This window comes from Pan troglodytes, chromosome 13 (assembly GCF_028858775.2).
Source record: "Pan troglodytes isolate AG18354 chromosome 13, NHGRI_mPanTro3-v2.0_pri, whole genome shotgun sequence".
Taxonomy (NCBI): domain Eukaryota; kingdom Metazoa; phylum Chordata; class Mammalia; order Primates; family Hominidae; genus Pan; species Pan troglodytes.
Genome location: NC_072411.2, coordinates 31826732 through 31844085, shown reverse-complemented (window position 1 = coordinate 31844085; position 17354 = coordinate 31826732). Strand labels below are relative to the sequence as shown.

The 17354-nt window shown below is 39.2% G+C and overlaps 1 protein-coding gene and 1 pseudogene across 1 annotated transcript in view; one reads left to right on the top strand and one right to left on the bottom strand.

Annotated features, from left to right (window-relative positions):
- LOC736079 (fatty acyl-CoA reductase 2-like) overlaps positions 1 to 17354 on the bottom strand; it is a 55544-nt gene that overhangs the window by 10457 nt on the left and 27733 nt on the right. The window lies entirely within an intron of this gene.
- LOC112208362 (rho GTPase-activating protein 42-like) lies at positions 14283 to 17277 on the top strand (annotated as a pseudogene).

The following is a 17354-nucleotide window of genomic DNA, read 5'->3' as shown; positions in this document are numbered from 1 at the left end:
TCTCACGTGCAGAGACACACAAAGGCTCAAAATAAAGGGATGGAGGAAGACCTACCAAACAAATGGAAAACAAAAAAAGGCAGGGGTGGCAATCCTAGTCTTTGATAAAACAGACTTTAAACCAGCAAAGATCAAAAGAGACAAAGAAGGCCATTACATAATAGTAAAGGGATCAATTCAACAAGAAGAGCTAACTATCCTAAATATATATGCACCCAATACAGGAGCACCCAGATTCATAAAGCAAGTCCTGAGTGACCTACAAAGAGACTTAGACTCTGACACAACAATAATGGGAGGCTTTAACACCCCACTGTCAACATTAGACCGATCAACGAGACAGAAAGTTAACAAGGATGCCCAGGAATTGAACTCAGCTCTGCACCAAGTGGACCTAATAGATATCTATAGAACTCTCCACCCCAAATCAACAAAATATACATTTTTTTCAGCACCACACCACACCTATTCCAAAATTGACCACATAGTTGGAAGTAAAGCACTCCTCAGCAAATGTAAAAGAACAGAAATTATAACAAACTGTCTCTCAGACCACAGTGCAATCAAACTAGAACTCAGGATTAAGAAACTCACTCAAAACCGCTCAACTACATGGAAACTGAACAACCTGCTCCTGAATGACTACTGGGTACATAATGAAATGAAGGCAGAAATAAAGATGTTCTTTGAAACCAATGAGAACAAAGACACAACATACCAGAATCTCTGGGACGCATTCAAAGCAGTGTGTAGAGGGAAATTGATAGCACTAAATGCCCACAAGAGAAAGCAGGAAAAATCCAAAATTGACACCCTAACATCACCATTAAAAGAACTAGAAAAGCAAGAGCAAACACATTCAAAAGCTAGCAGAAGGCCAGAAATAACTAAAATCAGAGCAGAACTGAAGGAAATAGAGACACAAAAAACCCTTCATAACATTAATGAATCCAGGATCTGGTTTTATGAAAGGATCAACAAAATTGATAGACCACTAGCAAGACTAATAAAGAAGAAAAGAGAGAAGATCAAATAGACACAATAAAAAATGATAGAGGGGATATCACCACCGATCCCACAGAAATACAAACTACCATCAGAGAATACTACAAACACCTCTACATAAATAAACTAGAAAATCTAGAAGAAATGGATAAATTCCTCGACACATGCATCCTCCGAAGACTAAACCAGGAAGAAGTTGAATCTCTGAATAGACCAATAACAGGCTCTGAAATTGTGGCAATAATCAATAGCTTACCAACCAAAAAAAGTCCAGGACCAGATGGATTCACATCCGAATTCTACCAGAGGTACAATGAGGAGCTGGTACCATTCCTTCTGAAACTATTCCAATCAATAGAAAAAGAGGGAATACTCCCTAACTCATTTTATGAGGCCAGCATCATCCTGATACCAAAGCCTGGCAGAGACACAACCAAAAAAGGGAATTTTAGACCAATATCCTTGATGAACATCGATGCAAAAATTCTCAATAAAATACTGGCAAACTGAATCCAGCAACACATCAAAAAGCTTATCCACCATGATCAAGTGGGATTCATCCCTGGGATGCAAGGCTGGTTCAACATATGCAAATCAATAAATGTAATCCAGCATATAAACAGAACCAAAGACAAAAACCACATGATTATCTCAATAGATGCAGAAAAGGCCTTTGACAAAATTCAACAACGCTTCATGCTAAAAACTCTCAATAAATTAGGTATTGATGGGACGTATCTCAAAATACTAAGAGCTATCTATGACAAACCCACAGCCAATATCATACTGAATAGGCAAAAACTGGAAGTATTCCCTTTGAAAACTGGCACAAGACAGGGATGCCCTCTCTCACCACTCCTATTCAACATAGTGTTGGAAGTTTTGGCCAGGGCAATTAGGCAGGAGAAGGAAATAAAGGGTATTCAATTAGGAAAAGAGGAAGTCAAATTGTCCTTGTTTGCAGATGACAAGATTTTACATCTAGAAAACCCCATTGTCTCAGTCCAAAACCTCCTTAAGCTGATAAACAACTTCAGCAAAGTCTTAGGATACAAAATCAATGTACAAAATTCACAAGCATTCTTATACACCAATAACAGATAAACAGAGAGCCAAATCATGAGTGAACTCCCATTCACAATTGCTTCAAAGAGAATAAAATACCTAGGAATCTAACTTACAAGGGCTGTGAAGGACCTCTTTAAGGAGAACTACAAACCACTGCTCAATGAAATAAAAGAGGATACAAAGAAATGGAAGAACATTCCATGCTTATGGGTAGGAAGAATCAATATCATGAAAATGGCCATACTGCCCAAGGTCATTTATAGATTCACTACCATCCCCATCAAGCTACCAATGACTTTCTTCACAGAATTGGAAAAAACTACTTTAAAGTTCATATGAAACCAAAAAGGAGCCCACATCGCCAAGTCAATCCTGAGCCAAAAGAACAAAGCCGGAGGCATCATGCTACCTGACTTCAAACTATACTACAAGGCTACAGTAACAAAAACAGCATGGTACTGGTGCCAAAACAGAGATATAGATCAATGGAACAGAACAGAGCCCTCAGAAATAATGCTGCATATCTACAACCATCTAATCTTTGACAAACCTGACAAAAACAAGCAATGGGGAAAGGATTCCCTATTTAATAAATGGTGCTGGGAAAACTGGCTAGCCATATGTAGAAAGCTGAAACTGGATCCCTTCCTTACACCTTATACAAAAATTAATTCAAGATGGATTAAAGACTTACATGTTAGACCTAAAACCATAAAAACCCTAGAAGAAAACCTAGGCAATACCATTCAGGACATAGGTAGGGGCAAGGACTTCATGTCTAAAACACCAAAAGCAATGGCAACAGAAGCCAAAATTGACCAATGGGATCTAATTAAACTAAAGAGCTTCTGCACAGCAAAAGAAACTACCATCAGAGTGAACAGGCAACCTACAGAATGGGAGAAAATTTTTGCAACATCTGACAAAGGGCTAATATCCAGAATCTACAATGAACTCCAATAAATTTACAAGAAAAAAACAAACAACCCCATCAAAAAGTGGGTGAAGGATATGAACAGACAGTTCTCAAAAGAAGACATTTATGCAGCCAAAAGACACATGAAAAAATGTTCATCATCACTGCCCATCAGAGAAATGCAAATCAAAACCACAATGAGATACCATCTCACACCAGTTAGAACAGCGATCATTAAGAAGTCAGGAAACAACAGGTGCTGGAGAGGATTTGGAGAGACAGGAACACTTTTACACTGTTGGTGGTACTGTAAACTAGTTCAACCATTGTGGAAGTCAGTGTGGCAATTCCTCAGGGATCTAGAACTAGAAATATCATTTGACCCAGCCATCCCATTACTGGGTATACACCCAAAGGATTATAAATCACGCTGCTATAAAGACAATGCACACGTATGTTTGTTGAGGCACTATTCACAATAGCAAAGACTTGGAACCAACCCACATGTCCAACAATGATAGACTGGATTAAGAAAATGTGGCACATATACACCATGGAATACTATGCAGCCATAAAAAATGAAGAGTTCATGTCCTTTGTAGGGACATGGATGAAACTGGAAGCCATCATTCTCGGCAAACTATCACAAGGACGAAAAACCAGACACCACATGTTCTCACTCATAGGTGGGAATTGAACAATGAGAACATATGGACACAGGAAGGGGAACATCACACTCCGGGGACTGTTGTTGGGTGGGGGATGGGGGAGGGACAGCATTAGGAGATATACCTAATGCTAAATGATGAGTTAATGAGTGCAGCACACCAACATGGCACATATACACATATGTAACAAACCTGCACATTGTGCACATGTACCGTAAAACTTAAAGTACAATAAAAAAAAAAAGAATTAAATCCCCCAATGCTATCCCTTCCCTAGCTCGCCAACCCTCAACCGGCCCCAGTGTGTGATGTTGCCTTCCCTGTATCCATGTGTTTTCATTGTTCAACTCCCACTTATGAGTGAGAACATGCGGTGTTTGGTTTTCTGTTCCTGTGTTTGCTGAGGATGATGGCTTCCAGCTTCATCCATGTCCCTGCAAAGGACATGAACTCATCCTTTTTTATGGCTGCAGAGTATTCCATGGAGTATATGTGCCACATATTTTTTATCCAGTCTATCACTGATGGGCATTTGGGTTGGTTCCAAGTCTTTGCTATTGGGAATGGTGCTGCAATAAACATGTGTGTGCATGTGTCTTTATAGTAGAATGATTTATAATCTTTGGGTATATACTCAGTAATGGGATTGTGAGGTCAATTGGTATTTCTGGTTCTAGATCCTGGAGGAATAGCCACACTGTCTTCCCCAACGGTTGAACTAATTTACACTCCCACCAACAGTGTAAACGCATTCCTATTTTTCTGCATCATTTCCAGCACCTAATGCAGATGAGAGGTTGATGGGTGCGGCAAACTACCATGTCATGTGTATACCTATGTAATAAACCTGCACGTTCTCCACATGTATCCCAGAACTTAAAGTATAATAATAATAACAATTAAAAAGATTGAAATTTTAAAATTTTAATTTAAATTAGGCTTTAGTTACTTGCAAAATACATTGTATTTCCAAACAATGTTCAAAACAAAGAGTTATTGTATGCATTATCAATAAAGTTATATCACTTCTCATAAAAATAACATTAAAGAAAAATAATTAAATCCATTTTAGGACAATTAAAAAATGTATCTGTCAATTTTCACATGAAAATTCTCTTACGTTTATACATCCCACATTCTAATAAGGACTAATTGACATTGAATTATGAGCAGTAAAGAAATATATGTATGCATGTCTTTATACTTATAGATGTATATCTGTTCCAATGGAAATATCTATTTGTAGTCAGAAAATCTGTTTGGTCCCAGTTCTCACTAATAATACGATCTTACTAAAACTACTTAAACTGAATAAACTCTACTTTTTCATTTATTAAAAAAAAAGAATTAAATCCCTGGTACTAGAAATGTAAAACATGGCAAGTATGCATGTTCTAATCTGGAGTTAATTTGGTATGTGTAATTCCATAAGCAAAGCAGTAGCCATGTCCTATTGTTTTTTTGTTTTCTTTCCCAAAACACATTGCTAATCCACTGCCTCCCCCAACCCCTGGCCATATCAATATTACTGAAGCCCACTTTCATCAGTGTCTTTCCATGATAAAAACAAATGAGCAAACAACAAAAATTACACACAAAACCACATGCACACACATGGCCCTCCTTCAATGGAGCTCCACTGCCTGGAGAATTAAATCCAATTCCTCTGCATGGTATGCAAAATCTCCACAGTACAGCCCAGCCTGCCTCTCCAGCTTGATCTCTAACTGCTTCCCTACACACATGTGCTGCCAAGAGGGACTTCTGGCTGTGTCCCAAACATGCCTGGGTTTCCCAGCTCCAGTTGCCCTGCCTGGCACGTGCGCACATCTCACCTACCCACACTCTTCCCACTCTTCCAAGTCACCTCATATGCCTCTCTCCACTCCACCAGGCTTAATATGTACTGTTTTCCCACCACCCCACGTGTATAATTCTGCCCTGTTCTATTTGTCTGGGATGTGAGGTCCTTGGGAACACAGTCTATATGCTAAGAAAGCACCTTTTAATCTCTAACACTGCCGAGTATGTGAGTAGACTGGAAAGACCATGAGCTTCAGAATCAAGTGGCCATGGATACCTTTCTTGAAAGTCTTGATAGACTTTCAAGGAGTTACTAAGCCTTCCTGAGCTTTTTGCTCCTTAATTAGCATAGCAGTGATGATAAATCAACCCTACAATATTAAGTTATGGAAATAAATGTCTGTGAAAGTGTCTTGCTCACAGTGATTGCTCAATAATGATTCATCTCCTCCCTTCCCTTCTTATTTCAGATTTATTTACATATGTTCAATAAACCAATAAGTATTTGTGATTCCATTTTTCTAGTTCCTAATTCTAGTTATTTCAGGTTTTTATACAGGTGCCGAAGCCCTTTTCTTCTACACTGGTTCCCTTAAGAGGAGTTACCTTGACCTAAAACATAAGAAAAGCACCAACCATAAAACTCTGCCTTTCTTGGTCAGTTATATGCATTTTTAAAAATAAACATTCTACGTAAACTGTTATTCTGGAAAACCAGAATTTCACTGGCAATCCCTGATCCATTTATGCCCATAAATTTCCAAGGTAAATACACCAAATAGGCAGAAGCTGGTAATATGAAGATAGAGATGAGTCAGGATGGGAACTGGTGGCTGGGATGAGGGGCAGAAGACAACTACAGGTATAAGAGCCAGGAAAATTGTTGTTTAACACTGATTAATGGCCATGCTTGTCCTACTCATTAAAAGCATTAACTTCTGATTTAAGTTATTTGAAAATATTTTTATGCTAACATGCTAAAGTTTTTGTGCTAACAAAATCAAATTTCATCTTTCTGGAATATTTCAGAGCCAAGGTAATTCTAAAGTTTTTAGATAGGTGCTAAAGAAAGGGAGCTCAGGCCCGACAGACTCAGGATATAGGCCGGATAGAAAATCGGGGGAGCTGAACGAGGAGAGACGTTAGGCCTGCAAAGGTAGGGACCAGGATGTTAGCATGAGGTTGAAGTTCACAGTCCCATTCACTTTATTAACAGCACTGAGCAGTATCACTGCTGCCCAAGCCATCAGAAAGGTCCTGGCCAAAAATGCAAATCCTTCTTTATCTTCCAGAACTAGAATTCCCATTCAACAGATTTTCTGGAAAAATAAAGTTTCCTTTTACATTGTCATGGCTATGTTTTTGAGATCACAATGCCCAGAGTACAGCTTCAAGATTATCTTGATGTCTAACTCCTGGTTCCTTAAGAATGGCTGAAATACTAAGAGCAAATGACAGCTGCTAGACCCCTTGAAGTTACTGTTCAAAAAAAAACTGTTCCCTAGGTATTTCTCTGTTTCACTGAAAGATAAACTCCCAGGGGAAATAGAAACCTAAAAACCTTTGAAAATAATTCTTTTTTAACACAGGCCAATTACTAAATAGAGAACTCATCAAAGAAAAAGTATTTTCTTAAAACAAAAAACTAAACCTGTGTTTAGGTAAATTAATATTTATTCATAATGATTTTTAATGTTATTTGTCATTCTAAAACTTCCAAAAATTCCGTCTGGTATAGGAGTTATTGAAATAGTCATAGATGATGGTATAGGTGGAGAGGGGTTGCTGGGCTTTATTTAAAGTGCTATTCAAAGCTTCACATATAGGTTTCATTCAAAGTTTAAGAAGAAAAAAATGAACAATCAGAAACGGGTAAGATGTGGGGATATAAATAGATATTTTGTACATAAGACTTCTGCATCCCCAAATATTAGCTTGCTATGGAATTCTGTCATCTATTCTTGTTCCAGTCAAAACAAACAAAAGCAGTCAGAACAGTATGAACAACAATCATCTAGTTCCACCAAAAACTTTTCATTCATTCAGCAAGCACTGAGTCCCTAGCTGAAGATGCAAAGAGGAGCAAGAAATATTCTCTTCCATTGAGACAGTCATTGTCTAATGGAAAATGTAGATAAGCAACCAGACATTCAGAATGAGATGTGTTACAAGCAATAATAAAGCTGAGCACTGGGTACTATGGGGCACTCGGGAAGGCTGCCTAAGCCAGAGAGCTTCACAGGGAGCCTTGATGTCTGAGTGAGAATCAACCAGGTGAAGCAGAAGGGGAAATAGGCTCTAGGAACAGAGAGCTTTGAGCGCAAAGGCAGGCAGAGTGTGAGGAGAGGAGGCCTTACTTCCTTGTGACTGCAGCATGAAGGTAAGGGGAGGGCTGAGAGAAATGAGCCTCGACAGCTGTTCCTGGATGTCCTAATTAATTTTGAATTAACAAATAATAAGTATGACTTTTTCTGTTTTTTTAAAAAAACTTCATTCCTTAATTGCATGCAAAAGGTATCTGTTGAGATAAAATAATTTCATTCCTGGTTCTAATTAGTTGCTTAAATAATTGTTATCCTTGGAGAACAGTAATGACAGATGAACATTAAAAATTTTGTAAAAATGTCAATTGCACTTTGTTCATATATCACATACTTGAGGGAGTGTGGAAAGTGCTGAATGCCTGAAGATAAATCAACTCTTCCTCTGGGAGGTGAGTTTATTCTTCTTTGAAACCCATTATTTAGTGTTTGGACATGGTGGTATGGAGTACCTAGAGAAGCCCTTCGTTAGCAGTGAACTCCTACTTCTTTTCTCTGATGAACCCTCAGACTCTTGCTGCCTCAAATTGCACTACGACCTGTCAGGTGTTAGAGAGATCAGCAGTGGAGAGAGTCCCAGGAAATGGCCTGGAAACAAAAGGAGTCTGCCCCTCTCCTTGGTATATCAAATATGGAAGCATCACATTTGCCAAGAGACAACACCATAAGAGGGTAACTGACAGAAGTCAATTCTATCCTGAAAATGCTCTGAGGTTTTAAACATAGTTTATTGCCTTGATGTTGGGCCTCAGAGTACACCTGCCTTTTCTCCCACTATCCTGATAAATTCTGCACTCTAAAATGTTTCTCTGTATCAATGTAGCAAACCTCCATTTATTAGCACCTTTAAGTAACCTCCAGGTCCTTTAGATGACTTTCATTCTTCTCTGTCCTGGACATTTTTATGACAGACAAAAATATCTATTCTCAGAGCTGGAGGAGATAAAAATGTTTCCCCTGAAGAGAATGAACTCTTAATTAAGCTAAAGCTTTTTAAAGAGTATATATTAAATGTAAATATAATATTATAGAAAATTATAATGTAATAAATTTACTGTGAAAGAGTCCATTTTTCTGGTATAATTATTTTTATGTAGAGTTTTTTAAAAAATAGAACAAAAAACAAGGTAAACTTAGTGAAATGGAGCAGAATAAAGAAACAGAAAACAAACCTATCCTGAGACCCGAGCTGTGTCCTAGGATGAAAGTGGTTTCTGCTGTTTGGCAAGAAGAGAAAAATCCTAGACACTATTTCTCTTGCATAATAGGACAGTAAGGAAAGGGTGTCTTAACCAAAGAAGTCAAGAGACCTTCTGCCAGATCTTGGAGCAATTCTTATTCTTCATTAGTTCTTCTTTACTAATCATTTGATTAACTGATATTAAACACTCCCTAGCACTGCAATAAGTGTTTTATATAACTTTATTCAACCTCACAACAATCAAATGGGCCCATTTTACAAATGAAGGACCTGGGGTTCAGAGAAGCCAAGGGGCTTTCTCAAAGTCACACAGCTAGTTAGTTGTGGAGCTATGCCGAACTCATGTCTGAATCAAAAATTTTTCTTCTGAACTTTTATACTATACAATGTACTTGCTTTATCTAGTGACAATGTTAAGTTCATTAAGAAGTGAGAAACCACTTCTATGTATAATATTCCCAAGTACCTCATGCAATCTAATACAGTTTAGCAAAATGTTTCTTTAAGAATTTTCTATCCCCCTTCTCTTTCAGCAGTATATTCCCCACCAGGGGATGAAGGAGCTAGCAGGGACAAGGTAGCTAAGGCTAGTAGTGTTTCAAAGCATTTTGCTTCAAAAGTGTTTCACTTCATCATCTCATTAATAGCTACAAAGAATCAAAGAGAGCAACATTCTACTCACACCTGGATCCCTTTATTTGACGAATTATTCAAGGGAATCACTGATTTTTTTTGGCTCCACAGGGCACGAATAAACAACTTCATCGATGTGCTTCAGGTTACCATTTGAAAAGGCAGTAGAGATATGTATAAAGGCTTCCAGCTTTGGCATCTCACTAGCCATAAGAGCCGCTGGGTGGCAGTGATGTTAAGTTGCACAGCATGTCTACAGAAGATTAAGCAGAAGGAAATACAGTGAGGTAAGTCAGCATCATGCCTGTCTCTAACTGCACCTACTCCCGTAACCGGCATACCTATCAGATTTTGGTGGCTGCACCAAAACACCAGGAAGAAAAGGATGGGGCACGGCTGCACAGTTATGTGATACTTGGAATGTCTTATGTATTGATGATGTGTCTGTGTACATAAACCCTATTCACTGATGCACTGTACGCATATTTAGATGTCACTTGGCTCTAATCAACTGGAAAAAGAATCACAATCCTCTGAATTTACAAAGGTGCTTCTATAAGCAGCCATTAAAAGAACAAAAACATGTAAATTAAGCAGCTAACTGAAGAAATTGGAAAATATAAATAAACTGGAGAGGAGCAACAGTGGATTTTTAAATGAGCAATATAAGTTGTTATTATAAAGGTCTAGGCCAGACATGAAAATTGATGTCAAAATCTGAAATTGCAACTACTGGAATACAAAGCTATATAAACAGTATGTGATAACAATGAAGTAGTTCATTCCAGGAATACATGGTTTATTGAATACCAGGAAACTTATTAATTTAATTTAACTCAAAAAGAGAAAAACTATTTAATAATCTATATGTATTTTGAAAAGTTTAAGATGATGTTTAGTTTTCATTTCCAATTTAATTAAATGAATTCACTAGAATAGGAATAAAATGATTAAACAATATATATTTAAATTTGCTAGCCAATGTCATTCTTAATGGTGAAAAGCTAGGAATACTGCTTGTAAAGCCAGGGCTAGAAATAATGCCTACAGTCACAACTACTATTTAACATTGTTCTGAGGTCCTAGCCATGTAAGTAGTTAGAAAGAAAACTAAAATTAATGAAGAAATATAGATATTAAAAAGACAGTCACAAAAATTACTATAGGATTATATAATTGCATGCCTGGAAAACAGAAGCAGCTTTTTTAAAAAGCTAAAGTGTACTATAGTTCAGTAAGGTGTCCGCTGATTAAAAATTATATAAAAAGGCTGGGTGCAGTGGCTCAAGCCTTAATCCCAGCACTTTGGGAGGCTGAGGCAGGCGGATCACGAGGTCAGGAGATCGAGACCATCTGGCTAACATGGTGAAACCTCGTCTCTACTAAAAATACAAAAAAATTAGCCGGGCGTGGTGGCGGGCACCTGTAGTCCCAGCTATTTGGGAGGCTGAGGCAGGAGAATGGCGTGAACCCGGGAGGCAGAGCTTGCAGTGAGCCGAGATCATGCCACTGCACTCCAGCCTGGGCAACAGAGCAAGACTCCGTCCCAAAAAAACAAAAACAAAACAAAACAAAAAAAACATTAGCTTGCCTGTATATAAACAAAAATTAGAGAATACAATGGAAGAAATGTTCAAATGTGGACATTTAAAATATAACAAATTAATCATAAATGAATATAATAAAAAACAACAAAAATTGAATAAATGGGAAAACTTTGTTCTTGGATAGGAAGAACCAATATTTTAAATATGCTAAATGTTTCTAAAGTATTCTATATCTATAAAGTAATTCCAATCAAACTCCCAAGATTTTCAAAAACCTGGCAAGATTATCTTAAATTTAATCAAGAAGTATATGCAATGAGAACAGTCAGGAAAACTCTGTAAAAATGAGAGTGTGGGAGGTGGAGGTTGCAGTGAGCCACGATTGTGCCACTGCACTCTAGCTTGGGCAACAGAGTGAGACTTCATCTCAAAAAAAATTAAGTGAATAAAATAAAAAATACAAATATAAACTCCTCATGTATGACTTCTGTGGTCAGACACTAACACTGTGTTTTTATTAGAAGCAGGAATTGGGTTGGGGGCATTAAATTTATATAATGCTTTTGAAAGAATTCAGAAGCCTTTAATGTGGTCTCTTATAATCAACGCGTTAGCCACATGACCTCATTTGGTAGTATCCACAGGAGATTTGGCCTCTACTTCGTTGGGCTCATTGAAGCTTTTCTAGTCAAACTTTTCAAGTCATGAGAATCTTTGGTCTTTAATTATTTTACTAAGTCTTGCTCTTCAAAAATAACTGTATTATTTAGTCCCATTAACCTTCAAAGACCTGCTTACATACATATATATATATGTACCCAATGTACAGATTAACAAAAATTCACAAAATGTTAAAATTTTTGCTAGTTCACTAGTAACTCCCATAAGATGTAAAGATTAGTCTACATGTTTTTAATGCTTTAGCAAGGATCATTTCTATAACTCCATAAGGCAGCATGGTATAGTAGTATGGCCGTCAAACTTCATCATGTAGCAGGGTTGCCTAGAAAGTTGCTCAAACAAACAAACAAACAAACATACATCCTGACCCTGGAAATGCCCATTCAGCAGTATCAAAGCTTGGGCATCTAGCTTTACTTTGAACACACTCTCTAGTAATTCTGATACACTCTGAAGTTGAGAACCATCGGTATATTGGAAAGAACTCAGGCCCTTTGGAGTCATGAAAGACTGGATTTGAATTCTGATTCTGCCATTTATTTGCTATGTGAATGGGGCAAGTTACTTACCTCTCTGCACCATCATGTCTAAAATCCCAATCATGTGACTAACTTATCATGTGATCGCAGAGAAGTAGGATTAAGCACATATTATGCTGTTCTTATAGACAATTTTGCATTTAACAAAATTTTACTTCACTTTGCATAATAATCTATAATAAATGCTAAATGCAACACAATGTTTGATTCACCATCTTGTTATGCTTTCTTCCCACACCAAAGGTCAATTTCACAGAGTTCTTTAATAATTCTTTCTTGCATCTGGTCAGGAAAGGAACCAGGGTGGCTAGGAAGTTGAACAACCTTAAGATTATTTCTGCTCTCCAACAGATTTGGTGGTGTCTCTACATTATTCATGCTAGATGATGGAAGAAGTGTTGATACTACGAAGTGACAAGCAATAGTTTCCCCTTCTTCATGATATTGTCATGGAGGAAGAAATTTCCTAGGAGAGGCAATAAACTACAGTAGGGAAAGTATGGGCTTTAGAGATTAGAGACCGGCATTCCAATTTTGCTGTATAACTCGGCACAAATTACGTAACCTTGGATAGAGGACAGCTTTCATGAACTAATATCTCATCTGTGATATAGGAATGGGCACACTACAGAGATTTCTGAGGATTAGAGTAATGAAGTCAGATGTTTGTCTTAGTGCCTACCACATTATAGGTCCCTAATAATAGGAAAATCCCCTTTCTACTTCCACAGCAGTACTCCATTTCCAAAAGCTGCTGATCAGAAAGCTGTGTCGTGTGTGTGTGTGTGTGTGTGTGTGTGTGTGTGTGTGTGTGTGTGTGTTGGGCCATGCCAAGGTTTCTAATTCTATTCTGTGATCCAGCGTGTATGCCAAAATCATGTTGAACTTCATGGCTTTTGAATAAAATAACTATGGGAAATTTGAAGCTTTTAAGAAAAAGACGGTGTGATTGGAAGAGATTTTTAAGAAAAGGAAAGAAGCTGGACATGTAAAACCATGCTGGTGATTGAATTAATTAGTGAATGATAGTGTAAAAGAAGGTAAGAAAGAAATTGAGAAAATAAATTGCTTCTGTTTCTGGAACTGTTAGTGTATCCCCAGGACTGCATTTCCCTCCCTTCCTCCCTCCCTCCCTTTCTCCCTTCCTCCTTCCCCCCTTCCTTCCTTCCCTCCCCTGTAACTGGCCCACAGGGGAGAGGTTGAACATGCTTCAGCTGATCTGACTCCAGTAACAGGAAAAATGAAAACTAGTTACACTAGAGGCCTCTTGCTTTTTGTGAGATAATTTCTTAGGAAAAATTAAAAAAATAAAACTAATGAACACAACTGGCTTTGGAAATTTAAATGCAAATATTTATAATTTTGGAAGTTTCCAAATGCCTTTCCAAATGTTCCCAATTGCCTTTGCCTTATATAGAGATTTAACAGAATCATTAATGTCAATCAGAAACTCATTTTTGAAAGTTGAGAAAAAGCAGCTTTCATACAGGGAAGCCTGGGGCAAGCATAAACACACTACTTTTTTTTTCCTACAAAAGATTCTAAAAATTATCAAGGAACTCATAAAATAAAATTAGCACTTCTATTGTGTGCTTCTTTAATAATCAACAATGTTGCTCGCAGTCCCAGGTGCCTCCCGATGACAACAACCTGAGCGGACCCGCGCCTAGGCCCTCCGCCAGGCCTGCGCTCGCCTCGCCCCGGGAGAGGAAGACTGAGCCCGGCTCAGGCGGCTGCAGCGCGCGGGCCCGTTTCCTTCCAGCGATCAGTCCCCTGGCGTCCCAGCAGCGCCTTCCCCGCTATCGCGCGTCCCCAGCGCCCGCCTCCGCCGCCGCCGCCAGCTGCTGCCCTGACCGCCGGCCCAGACGTGCCCGCGGACGCCGCTGACAGCGCCTGTGCCATGGGGCTGCCTACTCTGGAGTTCAGCGATTCCTACTTGGACAGCCCGGATTTCAGGGAGCGCTTGCAGTGTCAGGAGATTGAGCTGGAGCGAACCAACAAGTTCATCAAGGAGCTCATTAAGGACGGCTCTCTGCTCACTGGGGCGTTGAAGACATGTAATGTTGATTACCTACCCAGTTCCCTTACCCTTTCACCCTTTCCAAAGGAACACACCTCTGCCCAGGTTGGGGATCTGTCTATGGCAGTGCAGAAATTTTCCCAGTCATTACAAGATTTCCAATTTGAATGTATTGATAATGCTGAAACAGATGATGAAATTAGTATTAGTCAGTCACTAAAAGAATTTGCAAGACTACTCATTGCAGCAGAAGAAGAAAGGTGAAGACTGATCCAAAAGGCTAATGATGTATTAATTGCACCACTTGAGAAATTTCGAAAAGAACAGATAGGTGCAGTAAAAGATGGAAAGAAGTTTGACAAAGAGTGAAAAATATTACTCTATCCTTGAAAAGCATTTAAATTTATCTGCAAAGAAAAAGGAGTCTCATTTGCAAGAGGCAGATATACAAATTGATCAAGCACATCAGAACTTCTATGAAGCATCATTAGAATGTCTTTAAATGGCTCACGCCTGTAATCCCAGCACTCTGGGAGGCCGAGGCGGGCGGATCACGTGAGGTTGGGAGTTCGAGACCAGACTGACCTACATGGAGAAATCCGTCTCCACTAAAAATACAAAATTAGCCAGGTGTGGTGGCACATGCCTGTAAAGCCAGCTACTCGGGAGGCTGACGCAGGAGAATCGCTTGGACCCAGGAGGCAGAGGTTGCGGTGAGCCGAGACTGCGCCATTGCACTCCAGCCTGGGAAACAAGAGCAAAACTCCATCTCAAAATAAATAAATAAACAAATAAATAAAAATAAATGAAAAAATATGTCTTTAAAATTCAAGCGGTTCAAGAAAAAAAGTTTGAATTTGCTGAACCGCTTTTGTCATTTCTTCAGGGTTTATTTACTTTTTTACCACGAGGGATATGAACTTGCCCAGGAATTTGCACCGCATAAGCAACCGCTGCAGTTCGACTTGCAGAATACAAGGAATAATTTTGAAAGTACTCGACAAGAGGTAGAGGGGTTGATGCAAAGGATGAAATCTGCCAACCAGGACTACAGACCACCCAGCCAGTGGACGATGGAAGGCTATCCGTATGTCCAGGAGAAACGACTGCTTGGTTTTACGTGGATTAAACAGCCTTGTTACTAGCTCACTGGAAATGTTCAAAATCTTGTATCCGACGAAAGACAGATTCAATTGACAAACACTTCTGCTTCGACATACAAGTAGTTGAAAGGCATGGGATCATCACATTACAGGCCTTCTCAGACGCTAATAGGAAACTCTGGCTTGAAGCCATGGATGGGAAGGAAATGATTTATACTCTGCCTGACATTATAAGCAAGAAAGAAGAAAGGTATTTGAATGAAGCAGGGTTCAATTTTGTGAGAAACTGCATTCAAGCTGTGGAAACAAGCAGTATCACCGTTTTAGGCCTCTACTGAATAGGAGGAGTGAATTCCAAAGTTCAAAAACTTGTGAATATCATATTTTCTCCTAAATCCCCTCCTGATATTGATATTGAACTGTGGGACAATAAGACAATGAGTGGGCTGAAAAACTACCTCAGGTGCTTTGCAGCACCACTGATGACTTACAAGTTACACAAAGATTTGTATCATTGCTGTTAAATCTGATGACCAAAACTACAGGGTGGAGGCTGTACATGCATTGGTGTGCAAATTGCCAGAGAAAAACAGAGAGATGCTGGACATCTTAATAAAACATCTGGTCAAAGTATCACTGCACAGCCAACAAAATCTCATGACTATCTCAAATCTTGGTGTCATATTTCTCCCAACTCTAATGAGAGCACAAGAATAAACTGTACCTGCTATGGTGAATATTAAATTTCAGAATATTGTGTTAGAAATTCTTACAGAGCACGATGAAACGATTTTTCATACTGCTCCAGACCCAAGCATTCCTCTTCCTCAGCCTCAGTCTCGATCTGGATCCCAAAGGACATGAGCAATCTGCCTCTCTACAGGCTCTAGGAAGCCCAGAGGGACGTGTACTCCATGGCTGGCTGAAACTGACAGTGACTCCTATAGCAGCAGCCCAGACAGCACCCCCATGGGGAGCATCAAGTCACTCTCTTATCTTTCCTCAGAACAAAATAGCACTACAAAGTCAGCTTCCTGCCAGCCCAGGGAGAAATCTGGAGGGATTCCTTGGATTGCAACCCTTTCATCTTCCCATGGACAGAAAAGCCTTGGTCTCTGGACAACCAGTCCTGAATCAAGTTCTAGAGAAGATGCAACCAAGACAGATGCAGAATCAGATTGCCAGAGTGCTGCTTCGGTCACTAGCCCAGGGGATGTTTCCCCACCCATAGACCTAGTCAAGAAAGGGCCTTATGGACTTTCAGGACTGAAAAGAGCTTCTGCTTCTTCTCTCAGATCCATCTCTGCAGCTGAAGGAAACATGAGCTACAGTGGATCTATTCAAAGCTTAACTTCTGTAGGTTCCAAGGAGACACCCAAAGCTTCAAACCCAGACCTGCCTCCAAAAATGTGCAGCAGGTTAAGACTAGACACCACCGCAAGCAATAGCTATCAGCGTACTGGCTCAGTAGTGGCAGCAAAAGCTCAACTGTTTGAAAATGTTGGTTCACCTAAGCCAGTTTCTTCTGGGCACCAAGCCAAAGCCATGTACTCCTGTAAAGCAGAGCACAGCATGAGTTTTCCTTCCCACAAGGAGCGATATTTTCCAGCGTGGACCCATCAGTGGAACCAGGATGGTTAAAGGCAACTTATGAAGGCAAAACGGGATTAGTTCCAGAAAATTATGTTGTCTTCCTCTACTACTATTTAGTGGATGGCAGTATCTTCATGGTATCCATGGTAACAAATAATAAGTGCTATGATTTTATCTGACACAGATACAAGGGGATCAGCCCACTAAGTGAAAACAGTCAATTTCTATCAAGTTCTTCACCAGCAGACTATGTAGC